The sequence below is a fragment of the Coregonus clupeaformis genome, unplaced genomic scaffold (assembly GCF_020615455.1).
Source record: "Coregonus clupeaformis isolate EN_2021a unplaced genomic scaffold, ASM2061545v1 scaf1005, whole genome shotgun sequence".
Lineage (NCBI taxonomy): Eukaryota > Metazoa > Chordata > Actinopteri > Salmoniformes > Salmonidae > Coregonus > Coregonus clupeaformis.
In genome coordinates, this window is record NW_025534459.1 from 56,250 (window position 1) to 69,732 (window position 13,483).

At 43.3% G+C, this 13,483-nt stretch overlaps 1 long non-coding RNA gene and 1 pseudogene across 2 annotated transcripts; one reads left to right on the forward strand and one right to left on the reverse strand.

The window, feature by feature from the left end:
- Nucleotides 1-12,643, forward strand: part of LOC121548723 — a 66,829-nt pseudogene extending 54,186 nt beyond the window's left edge.
- LOC121548898 lies at nucleotides 750-2,294 on the reverse strand. 2 transcript variants are annotated; one of them, XR_006659250.1, is made up of 3 exons: nucleotides 2,221-2,294; nucleotides 1,395-1,479; nucleotides 750-789 (listed from the first exon to the last, which is right to left on the reverse strand). It is a non-coding gene; the product is annotated as an uncharacterized LOC121548898 (long non-coding RNA). The 2 variants fall into 2 exon arrangements; XR_006659251.1 differs by lacking the exon at nucleotides 2,221-2,294 and adding an exon at nucleotides 1,662-1,693.
- Nucleotides 12,644-13,483: the final 840 nt, after the last annotated feature.

Below are 13,483 nucleotides of genomic sequence, written 5' to 3' on the forward strand. Positions count from 1 at the left end.
AGTAACTTATAAATACCGCAGTTGAACTCGTACTCCATCAGAACACAAATTATCCGCTTGTTTTACTCCAATGTTTGTAAACAATGTACAAGTAAACAATCACTGTATAGCCTGTAAACATGGTTAAAGCTATAATTGTATATCATGGATGGTCCAGTTCTTCGTCCCTAGCTCGGTCCATGAATTTGAGACTGGTTACATTTCTCCACTCCATTCCTTCAGCTTTTTGGTGGGGATCCACTTTGTTATTTGTTTATAACTGCGGAAGATATAAGGAAGATTGTAATGGTGCATCAGATTTGTGTGTGCATTGAATCTAAATGACATCCTGACTGAATTACCTGGAGATCCATGCTGCCAGTGCAGCTTCAATATCAGTCCCAGCATGAGAGATGATGGGAAAGAAAGAACAAGATGACATCACTCTGCTCTGGTGACATCGCCTCAGTGAGACCTCTTTGTGTGGTGGGACGATGATTGAATTCCACATGAGACCCCAGAGTATTCCACCACAACAGTGAAGAATTTCAGCCATCCTCAACATATTTTCAGCATTCTTGGGGCCTGGGGATGTTTGTTTCTGCTTGTTGTGGAGTCGTAAACTCCAGTGTCCTTGTCAGTAGTATCCTAACCAACAAGGAAACGCATGGCATTTATCGAGGGATTGGATGACAATGCATAGCCTAAATAAAGTGTCCAAAAATTAATCCCTTTAGATACCTGCAGGTGTTTGTGCTGCAGCTGGGAGGGGAGCTGGTTGTTCATCTCTGGAGCACTAGTCTTATTTTTCTAGGGAAGGAAAGGGAGACTTTATTGGTTGTCACACCCTGGCTCTGGGACTCTATATGTTGAGCCAGGGTGTGTATATTCTATGTGTGGTGTTTCTATGTCGGGATTCTATGTGTTGTTTTTCTGTGTTGGCCAGAGTGGTTCCCAATCAGAGGCAACGAGTGTCAGCTGTTGCTGGTTGTCTCTGATTGGGAGCCATATTTATAGAGGCTGTTTTCCCACAATAGTTGTGGGATCTTGTTCTAGTTGGTTTGTGTTAGACCGTTGACTGTCACGTTATCGTTTTGTTGTTTTGTTCGAGTGTTTACTCTCTTTAATTAAAGATGTTTGCCTGCAACGCTGCGCCTTGGTCTACTCTCTCTAACGATCGTGACATTGGTCCAGAACATTCTACACATTTTCCTATGTAAAAGTCCAATGTGAAGGCACATTGTCAAATAGTTTTTCACCTATGGAAAATCTGTTAATTATATAACTCCAATAGCAAACATATAGAGCACCTCTTAGAAAATGTTAATCATTAAGTGCTGGTTCGAAACATTATTCAAAGTAAACATTTATCTGATTTTTTTTTATGATAGATTTATATTAGACCTATTCTTTACCTTGTTGCTCATATTTCAATTTTAGCTGACGCTGCAGAGCCTCACAATGATCATCTGATCTTCAATGTAATACGAAAACAGATGCCTGAGAACACAAGCAAGACGCTCAAATTACAGTTTGGCCTATACAGTGTGAACTACTGCATAACATCAAGGTGCATACTGAACTTATAAATGCTGTCAATGTCAATGAGCCCACCAAGATAGACAAACCAATAACAATTTTAACATTGCATTTATAAAAAGAGATTCAATGAAAGAACAAACCTGGTTTGAACCGTTTCTGTCGCAGCATCTACTTTCATTCTTGAAATATTCTCTGAACTCACTGAATTCTTATAATAAGAAAGTGAAACTAAAATGGTCAGTAGGGTAGAAGGGTGTAACAACACCATTTCCCCCCCATGTTTTATTCAAATCATTAAAATAAGAAAACTAGACTTAGCTTTTAAGTATTACTTACTAAAGAATTTCTAAATAAAATGTATGTGTGAAGCTCTATGCCATAATCTTCTACCGGGGGCCAGTTACCCCATTTATTTCCCTTCATAGTTTATTCGCCTAAGCATGACCTTCACTCACATACCACATTTTTTCCAGACATTCCTTTTTTTGTGTCAGCAATTAGATATTGTTCTTAGGGGTGGCTAGTTACCTCCTATGACCCTATATCACATGAATTTACATTCAACTAACCCAGCAGACTCCAATAAAAATGAAAACTTCATCACCACCCTGATTACTATAACTTCATATAGCCCTCAGTAAGCCTCAGTCAGTATTGGTTTTGGTTACTTTCAGTAGTGATTATAATGATTAAACTCACCTTCTACATCTGTTTCCTGACTCCTTGCATATGCCTTACAACTGCAGTCCACGCTGTAGTGTAAACCAGTGGAGGCTGCTGAGGGGAGGACGGCTCCTAATAATGGCTGGAATGGAGTCAATGGAATGGTATCAACCGCATGGAAACCCATTGTTTGATGTGTTTGATTCCATTTCGTTGACTCCATTCCAGCCATTATTAAGAGCCGTCCTCCTCTCAGCAGCATCCACTGGTGTAAACTATTTGTATAATCCAGTGTCAGTCATCTTGATTCAAAAGGCTAGTGTTTATGTCATTGTCAGTGGAACAGCAACACCAACAGGCACAACAGCTGAGCAGCAGATTCTTCTGCAAAGAGAGGGTAACATATGTGAATGTTTGTATGGAAAACAATGACAATGTATAGCTCTTGTGTCAACAATAAGTATACACCAGTATTCAACTCTATCGCCATCATGTGGGATACAAGTGAAATGGCTTACCTTTGGTTGCATGTTAAACGTCTTCTGAATCTTTTTGACTGCTTTTCATTGTGATGACACTCCAGTAGTACTCCCTGGCTCTCATGGAAGAGACAGTTCACTGTGAGTATTACATCACCTCTGGTCACTAGTCTGCTACTGTCAGATACAACTCACTCTGGATGGAAGGAGTGATGCAGCACTACCAGAATGACAGGTTTACCAGCTGTCGAGAGAGAGAGGGGGACAGACAGGAACAAGAAATAATTCAGGAAATCAGATAATTGTATTTTACTTAGGTACAGACAGAGTATAATTTTTTGGGGTAAGGCGTGCCGTACACGTGGTTTGAAAGTAGTGTAAAATCTGATCAATCCCTGCTGCTGGTTTCAGATCCTTTAATTAACCATTAAGTAAGTATCAGCTCCTTAAATCTAGGGAAAACATTCATATTGTTTGCCTGGATTCTGCTGCAGTGCTTATTCAATATCAGTCCCAGCACGAGAGACGATGGAACAGAAAAACAGGATGACATCACTCTCCTCCTTAATCACGTCAGTTAAACCTCTTCCTGTAGTGAGACGCCCTTTAAAGTCCTCATGAGACGTCCCAGTATTCCCAGTTGTTACAGTGAAGAATTTCATGTATTACAGCTGATTACATTCTACACAAAACTATGATGTTAATGTCATTTCGTCTCTTTCCCAGAAACACAAGTGTTCTCTCACCTTGGACCTCTATGCAACATCCTCTACAGAATCGCTTGCCTGTGTTTTGTGTCTCCTGGGGAGAGTATCAAGCACTGTATATCAACCTCAAATATGTGCCTCTGGTATATGCAATAGGCACATTTGTTATTTACTTAATATAAAACATAAACCATTTGGAAATATGGATCAGTCTAAAATGTTCACTTTTGTAAGCAGTAGCCTACAGTAGAATAAGATAAATGTAAGCCTACATGTTTAGGCATATTTACCCTGTCATTCATATTTATTTTTATTTAGTTGGGGGTTGTTTTCAATGATGTTGCAGAGCAGGATGTCGAGTAGGCAGTTATTTATCACCCCGCCCTAATCGATGGATCACCCCTGGCATGTCAATAAAATACAAATACACGTCGGTGCAATACCCTCCTTCATATCTCAACCGTTTGTAGCAGGCTGCAGGAATAAATAAATAAATGTTGCAGTAAAACTACAGTAGTCAGCAGACATTTTAGCCAAAGTGTCAGCAGGTCAAAACCAGTGGCAAATAAATACCAAACTCTATGTTGCTTTAATAACCCTAGTCGATCTTCTGTCAGTGTCACTTGAATCCAAGCAGAGAACCCAACCAGTCAATTGAAACATAGGGTTTGGATAAAGAGAACCATACACAGTGTATATATACAGTGGGGAGAACAAGTATTTGATACACTGCCGATTTTGCAGGTTTTCCTACTTACAAAGCATGTAGAGGTCTGTAATTTTTATCATAGGTACACTTCAACTGTGAATCCAGAAAATCACATTGTATGATTTTTAAGTAATGAATTTGCATTTTATTGCATGACATAAGTATTTGATACATCAGAAAAGCAGAACTTAATATTTGGTACAGAAACCTTTGTTTGCAATTACAGAGATCATACGTTTCCTGTAGGTCTTGACCAGGTTTGCACACACTGCAGCAGGGTTTTTGGCCCACTCCTCCATACAGACCTTCTCCAGATCCTTCAGGTTTCGGGGCTGTCGCTGGGCAATATGGACTTTCAGCTCCCTCCAAAGATTTTGTATTGGGTTCAGGTCTGGAGACTGGCTAGGCCACTCCAGGACCTTGAGATGCTTCTTACGGAGCCACTCCTTAGTTGCCCTGGCTGTGTGTTTCGGGTCGTTGTCATGCTGGAAGACCCAGCCACGACCCATCTTCAATGCTCTTACTGAGGGATCTCGCGATACATGGCCCCATCCATCCTCCCCTCAATGCGGTGCAGTCGTCCTGTCCCCTTTGCAGAAAAGCATCCCCAAAGAATGATGCTTCCACCGCCATGCTTCAAGGTTGGGATGGTGTTCTTGGGGTTGTACTCATCCTTCTTCTTCCTCCAAACACAGCGAGTGGAGTTTAGACCAAAAAGCTCTATTTTTGTCTCATCAGACCACATGACCTTCTCCCATTCCTCCTCTGGATCATCCAGATGGTCATTCGCAAACTTCAGACGGGCCTGGACATGCGCTGGCTTGAGCAGGGGGACCTTGCGTGCGCTGCAGGATTTTAATCCATGACGGCGTAGTGTGTTACTAATGGTTTTCTTTGAGACTGTGGTCCCAGCTCTCATTGACCAGGTCCTGCCCTGTAGTTCTGGGCTGATCCCTCACCTTCCTCATGATCATTGATGCCCCACGAGGTGAGATCTTGCATGGAGCCCCAGACCGAGGGTGATTGACCGTCATCTTGAACTTCTTCCATTTTCTAATAATTGCGCCAACAGTTGTTGCCTTCTCACCAAGCTGCTTGCCTATTGTCCTGTAGCCCATCCCAGCCTTGTGCAGGTCTACCATTTTATCCCTGATGTCCTTACACAGCTCTCTGGTCTTGGCCATTGTGGAGAGGTTGGAGTCTGTTTGATTGAGTGTGTGGACTGGTGTCATTTATAAAGGTAACAATTTCAAACAGGTGCAGTTAATACAGGTAATGAGTGGAGAACAGGAGGGCTTCTTAAAGAAAAACTAACAGTTCTGTGAGAGCCGGAATTCTTACTGGTTGGTAGGTGATCAAATACTTATGTCATGCAATAAAATGCAAATTAATTACTTAAAAATCATACAATGTGATTTTCTGGATTTTTGTTTTAGATTCCGTCTCTCACAGTTGAAGTGTACCTATGATAAAAATTACAGACCTCTACATGCTTTGTAAGTAGGAAAACCTGCAAAATCGGTAGTGTATCAAATACTTGTTCTCCCCACTGTATATCACAGGAGGTTGGTGGCACCTTAATTGGGGAGCACAGGCTTGTGGTAATGACTGGAGCGGTATTAGTGGAATGGTATCAAATAGATCAAACACGTGGTTTGATGCCATTCCATTTGTACCGTTCCAGCCATTATTATGAGCCGTGCTCCCTTCAGCAGTCTCAACTGATTTTAAATATATATATATTGTGCCTTCGGAAAGTATTCAGACCACTTGACTTTTTCCACATTTTGTGACATCACCTCATCAATCTACACTCAATACTCCATAATGACAAAGCAAAACAGGTTTTTATAAATGTTTGTAAATTTAAACAAAATAAATAATGGAAATATGACATTCAGACCCTTAACTGAGTACTTTGTTGAAGCAGCTTTTGCAGCGATTACAGCCTTGAGTCTTCTTGGGTATGACGCTACAAGCTTGGCACACCTGTATTTGGGGAGTTTCTCCCATTCATCTCTGCAGATCCTCTCAACATCTGTCAGGTTGGATGGGGAGCATTGCTGCACAGCTATTTCAGGTCTCTCCAGAGATGTTCGATCGGATTCAAGTCCGGGCTCTGGCAGGGCCACTCATGGACATTCAGAGACTTGTCCCGAAGCCACTCCTGCGTTGTCTTTGCTGTGTGCATTGGGTCATTGTCCTGTTGGGAGGTGAACCTTCGCCCCAGTCTGAGGTCCTGAGCGCTCTGGAGCAGGTTTTCATCAAGGATCTCTCTGTACTTTGTTCCGTTCATCTTTGCCTCGATCCTGACTAGTCTCCCAGTCCCTGCCACTGAAAAACATCCCCACAGCATAATTCTGCCACCACCATGCTTTACCGTAGGGATTGTGCAAGGTTTCTTCCAGACGTGACGCTTGGCATTCAGGCCAAACAGTAAAATCTTGGTTTCATCAGACCAGAGAACCTTGTATATCATGGCCTGAGAGTCTTTTGGTGCCTTTTGGCAAACTCCAAGTGGGCTGTCATGTGCCTTTTTACTGAGGAGTGGCTTCCGTCTGGCCACTCTACCATAAAGGCCTGATTAGTGGAGTGCTGCAGAGATGGTTGTCCATTTGGAAGTTTCTCCCGTCTCCACAGAGGAACTCTAGAGCTCTATCAGAGTGACTATCGGGTTCTTGGTCACCTCCCTGACCATGGCCCTTCTCCTCAGATTGCTCAGTTTGGCTGGGTGGCCAGCTCTAGGAAGAGTCGTGGTGGTTCCAAACTTCTTCCATTTAAGAATGATGGCGGCCACTGTGTTCTTGGTGACCTTCAATGCTGTAGAAATGTTTTGGTGCACTTCCCCAGATCTGTGCCTCGAAACATTCCTGTCTCAGAGCTCTACGGACAATTCCTTCGACCTCATGGCTTGTTTTTTGCTCTGACATGCACTGTCAATAAGAAGTATTTTTAAACATTGGTGATGTACATAAGACTACTGTGTGCACCTCCGCTGGCAAAATCAATGCCTTAACCAATTGTGTTACCGCTAAGACCAGCTTTCGGTCCTTCTTAAATATCCCTAGTTGCGCTGACTTAAATTGGCATATTGGCACAAGTTTTTAAGGACACACCTAAAATATTTCCACACCTCCCATCTCAGTGCAAGCAAGCTGATGTTAGACAGGTAATTTGCTGAACCTGGCGTAAGGGGTGGAAAATGCCAGTGCACCAGTTTTTACATGACGAAATTGCAAGGGAAAACCAGCCACGTCGCAGACACCGACGTCTTGCTTCCGGACAAGCTAAACAACTTCTTCGCCTGCTTTGAGGATAACACAGTGCCATTGATGAGGCCAGCTACCATGAACTGTGGGCTCTCCTTCTCCGTGGCCGAAGTGAGTAAGACAATGCTCAGAACAGCTGGCTGGAGTGTTTACGGACATAATCAATCTTTCCCTATCCTAGTCTGCTGTCCCCACTTGCTTCAAGATGTCCACCATTGTTCCTGTACACAAGAAATGAAAGGTAACTGAACTAAATGACTACAGCCCATAGCACTCACTTCGGTAATCATGAAGTGCTTTGAGAGGCTAGTTAAGGATAATTTCACCTCTACCTTACATGACACCCTAGACCCACTTCAATTTGCTTACCGCCCCAATAGATCCACAGACGATGCAATCGCCATCGCACTGCACACTGCCCTATCCCATCTGGAGAAGAGGAATACCCATGTAAGAATGCTGTTCATTGACTATAGCTCAGCATTCAACGCCATAGTACCCTGCAAGCTCATCATTAAGCTCGAGGCCCTGCGTCTGAACCCCACCCTGTGCAACTGGGTCCTGGACTTCCTGACGGGCCGCCCCCAGGTGGTGAAGGTAGTAAACAACACCTCCACTTCGCTGACCCTCAACACTGGGGCCCCACAAGGGTGCGTGCTCAGCCCCCTCCTGTACTCACTGTTCACACATGAATGCGTGGCCACACACGCCTCCAACTCAATCATCAAGTTTGCAGACGACACAACAGTAGTAGGCCTGATTACCAACAATGACGAGACAGCCTACAGGGAGGAGGTGAGGGCCCTAGGAGTGTGGGGCCAGGAAAATAACCTCTCACTCAACGTCAACAAAACAAAGGAGATGATCGTGGACTTCAGGAAACAGCAGAGGGAGATCCCCCCCCCCTATCCACATCGACGGGACCGCAGTGGAGAAGGTGAAAAGCTTCAAGTTCCTCGGTGTACACATCACTGACAAACTGGAATGGTCCACTCACACAGACAGTGTGGTGAAGAAGACGTGACAGCGCCTCTTCAACCTCAGGAGGCTGAAGAAATGTGGCTTGGCACCTAAAACCTACACAAACGTTTACAGATGCACAACCGCCTGCAACCGCAGAGCTCTCCAGAGGGTGGTGCGGTCTGCCCAACACATCACCGGGGGCAAACTACCTGCTCTCCAGGACACATACAGCACCCGATGTCACAGGAAGGCCAAAAAGATCATCAAGGACAACAACCATCCGAGCCACTGCCTGTTCACCCCACTATCATCCAGAAGGCGTGGTCAGTACAGGTGCATCAAAGCTGGCACAGAGAGACTGAAAAACAGCTTCTATCTCAAGGCCATCAGACTGTTAAATAGCCATCGCTGCAGCCCTATATACATAGACTTGAAATCACTGGCCACTTTAATAATGGAACACTAGTCACTTGAATAATGTTGAAATATTTTGCATTACTCATCTCATATGTATATACTGTATTCTATTCTGTTCTACTGTATCTTAGTCTATGCCGCTCTGACATTGCTCGTCCAAATATTTATATATTCTTAATTCCATTCCTTTACTCTAGATTAGTGTGTATTGTGTGTCTTGTTGTGAATTTGTTAGATATTACTTGATAGACATTACTTCACTGTTGGAGCTAAAAAAACACAAGCGTTTCGCTACACCCGCAATAACATCTGCTAAACACGTGTATGTGACCAATAAAATGGCACTGGAATGTGATTACATAAGAGAGGCCAAATGTGCCAAGAAATTCCAGTGAGTGATCAAAACAACCAGATGAGCTTCCTCTTAAAGACCACCTCCCCGTAACTACTTTCATCATCCAATTGTCACTGCAAGCTCCAGAAATGAAATAAAGGGGGAAAGATTGCTTTATCTTTTGGATGAAGTTGGATGTAGCCAAGCAATAGGAATTTGTGATGACTCAAGCTGTGGCTTTTTAGTGAGCACTTAGTAAATACATCTCTCCCAAGGGGGCCAAGGTAAATGAATCTCTTAAACACAGTGCCTTTTCCAGATCATGGTGGGAGGACAACACAACATATGACTCCAGATCAGGAAATGTACTGTAGCCTGTAGGGTCTAAGAATAGCCACTCTAGCCCTCTGAGGAGCGTTGGGTTTGATGACTTGATATAAATGTGCACCATTCGCCTGCAGCCAGCATTTAAATATAGCTGATCTGGACATAATACAAGAAGACAACAAGCACCCCCCTCCCCATGCCATCTCCTCATGCCCCCCGTCCCCGCGCCATCATCCCCGGGTCTGTTGACAGGAAGGCAGGGTGAGAGATATGGTTTATGTCCAGAGAGGAGGCTCCTGTTACACACGGTACGCACCAGCTGTGGATGACATGCTTTTTCACCTTGACCATGGCCGGTGACGCGCTCCCTTCGATACATGTTCATACAGTATGTGGTTCCCCCTTCCATTAAACAGTGATTTCTACAGCCCCAAGCACATGGAGTTAGAGTGTAGACATTGGAGGATTATTTGAGGGATTGTGGAGTTTGAAGAGAAGATCATACCATTATTATAAGTTCATAAAGTAACTATTTAAAAACACTGGAAATATCCTGTGAATTGTCATGACATAAATAATGTACATACAGTTGAAGTCGGAAGTTTACATACACTTAGGTTGGAATCATTAAAACTGGTTTTTCAACCACTCCACAAATTTCTTGTTAACAAACTATAGTTTTGGCAAGTCGGTTAGGACATCTACTTTGTGCATGACACAAGTAATTTTTCCAACAATTGTTTACAGACAGATTATTTCACTTATAATTCACTGTATCACAATTCCAGTGGGTCATACACTAAGTTGACTGTGCCTTTAAACAGCTTGGAAGATTCCCAAAAATGATGTCATGGCTTTAGAAGGTTCTGAAAGGCTAATTGACATCATTTGAGTCAATTGGAGGTGTACCTGAGGATGTATTTCAAGGTCTACCTTCAAACTCAGTGCCTCTTTGCTTGACATCATGGGAAAATGAAAATAAATTAGCCAAGACTTCAGAAAAAACATTGTTGACCTCCACAAGTCTGGTTCATCCTTGGGAGCAATTTCCAAACGCCTGAAGGTACCACGTTCATCTGTACAAACAATAGTACGCAAGTATAAACACCATGGGACCACGCAGCCGTCATACCGCTCAGGAAAGAGACGCGTTCTGTCTCCTAGAGATGAACGTACTTTGGTGCGAAAAGTGAAAATCAATCCCAGAACAACAGCAAAGGACCCTGTGAAGATAGTGGAGGAAAACAGGTACAAAAGTATCTATATCCACAGTAAAACGAGTCCTATATCGACATAACTTGAAAGGACGCTCAGCAAGGAAGAAGCCACTGCTCCAAAACCGCCATAAAAAAGCCAGACTACGGTTTGCAACTGCACATGGGACAAAGATCTTACTTTTTGGAGAAATGTCCTCTGGTCTGATGAAACAAAAATACAACTGTTTGGCCATAATGACAATCGTTATCTTTGGAGGAAAAAGGGGGTACTTGCAAGCCGAAGAACACCATCCCAACCATGAAGCACGGGGGTGGCAGCATCATGCTGTGGGGGTGCTTTGCTGCAGGGGAGACTGGTGCACTTCACAAAATAGATGGCATCATGAGGAAGGAAAATTATGTGGATATATTGAAGCAACATCTCTAGACATCAGTCAGGAAGTTAAAGCTTGGTCGCAAATGGGTCTTCCAAATGGATAATGACCCCAAGCATACTTCCAAAGTTGTGGCAAAATGGCTTAATGACAACAAAGTCAAGGTATTGGAGTGGCCATCACAAAGCCCTGACCTCAATCCTATAGAAAATCTGTGGGCAGAACTGAAAAAGTGTGTGCGAGCAAGGAGGCCTACAAACCTGACTCAGTTACACCAGCTCTGTCAGGAGGAATGGGCCAAAATTCACCCAACTTATTGTGGGAAGCTTGTGGAAGGCTACCTGAATTGTTTGGCCCAAGTTAAACAATTTAAAGACAATGCTACCAAATACTAATTGAGTGTATGTAAACTTCTGACCCACTGGGAATGTGATGAAAGAAATAAAAGCTGAAATAAAACATTCTCTCTACTATTATTCTGACATTTCCCATTCTTAAAACGAAGTGGTGATTCTAACTGACCTAAGACAGGGAATTTTTACTAGGATTAAATGTCAGGAGTATCGAAAAACTGAGTTTAAATGTATTTTGCTAAGGTATATGTAAACTTCCGACTTCAACTGTATGCTCCCATTTAGTCCTAAGTGCTGAGTTGTCCAGCTGTAGTTTTCAGAGCTGTGTGTTGTGGTGTTCCGGCGTCAGATGAGTATTATGTGATTGGTACAGGGAGCTGCTGAAAGACCACCCGTTCTTCTACGTACCAGACGTAATAGACAAGCTGAGCAGCAACGCCGTCCTCACCACAGAGCTGGTCCCCGGCTTCCCTCTGGACCAGGCTGAACAACTCTCCCAGGAACTCAAAAACGAGGTCAGAATATGCTGCATCTGTGTTCAATAACAAATACATTAACAAAGGCCACCATTGTGTATTTTTGTACTTACTACATACTTACTTATTGTACAGTGTGTAAATGTGGATTTTGATGTGTGTTTTCTGCTTGCCAAGCTTGTTTTGATGTGTAAAACAAACGCCACGACAACAACCTAATTTCTGTCACCTCACCCACCAAAACACCTGCTACAGTGTATTACTGCCCCTTGGTGGTGAAAATGCAGACTGAAAAATGTGTGTTCCTAAAGTATCTTTCTCTCTCTCTGCCTCTGTCTCTATGTGTGTGTCAGATCTGTGAGAATATCCTGAAACTTTGTTTAAGGGAGCTGTTTGAGTTCAGATACATGCAGACTGACCCCAACTGGTCCAACTTCTTCTACGACCCACAGACACACAGAGTGAGTCTGCCTTTTAACTCTTGTTATCAACTTCATCATTAGTCCTGTAACTAATTTTGGTGACCTTCCTAAAGGTCGTCTGTGTTTAAATGGATCTTCCGTCTTCTTGGTGTCTTCTGTAGAGCATGCTAATCCTATACAGCCCTTTAACTTCGGAGCCCAGAGCACCATGGAGCGCATCCACAACCTGATCCCGGTTCATGCTGAAGCAGCGCCTCACCCCGCCCCCGAGGAGACCTACTCCCTCCACCTCAAGATGGGCAGCTCCTTCCTCATCTGCTCCCGTCTCGACACCAAGCTCGGCTGCAAGAACATGTTCCAGGATGCCTATAACAACTACTGGAGGGACCGCCCCAACCGACCAAGCCAGTGACGGACACCGCAGAGGGCCAATCGCAGGGCTTCGGCAGCAGGGTTACAGAGGGTGTTGTGGACTATAAGGGGAGGGATGTTGACCCTAGCCAGACTTGCTCTGCTGTTAATGTAATGTATATGGATGGCACTTTTTTTCCTCGTCCCTCCCCAGAACCAGAATCTGTGTTCGTGTGTGTGTATGTATGTGTGTGTGTATATAATTTTTTTTTGTGTGTGTGTTATTAGGAGTATCCAGTTAACATATTCACAAGATGTATCAGATGGTTGGTTGTATAGGTTGGGATAAATGCCATGATGTGTGTCTGAGAGAGAATCGTAAAGCTATTGTGAAATCAACACAGTTGGTTTCTTGTGACGTGGGGATATGATACTGTCTAATGGGCATAAAACCAGTTGTCATGAGACACGAGTTACCTATGTTGAAGAACAGTTAATATACTGTTAATGACCCATATTCTCCAGCATGTGGCAGTAGTTCTAGTGTCCTATGAGGACAAAACAAATGATAATATGATGCATACAGGAGTCTAAAAGGACGTTTTTCAATTTTTTGTTGTACTTATGCATAGTGCACACATTACCAGGGTACAGACCAATTCCTGTTGAGGGGGACGATTTGAGGACAATCTCCTGTTAAGCCTATCCCTATAAACACATTATATTTGGGCCACCTGAAATATCATAATAGATTTATCAATGATATGCACTGTCAAAACATTATTGCACTGTGTCATGACACACTTATTTCTGCAAGGTAGATATGGTTGATGGTTGGATCATGGGACATGGCCTTACTTCCAGTGCCTGAGGAAATAAGAACATGTATTCTCATTGACTG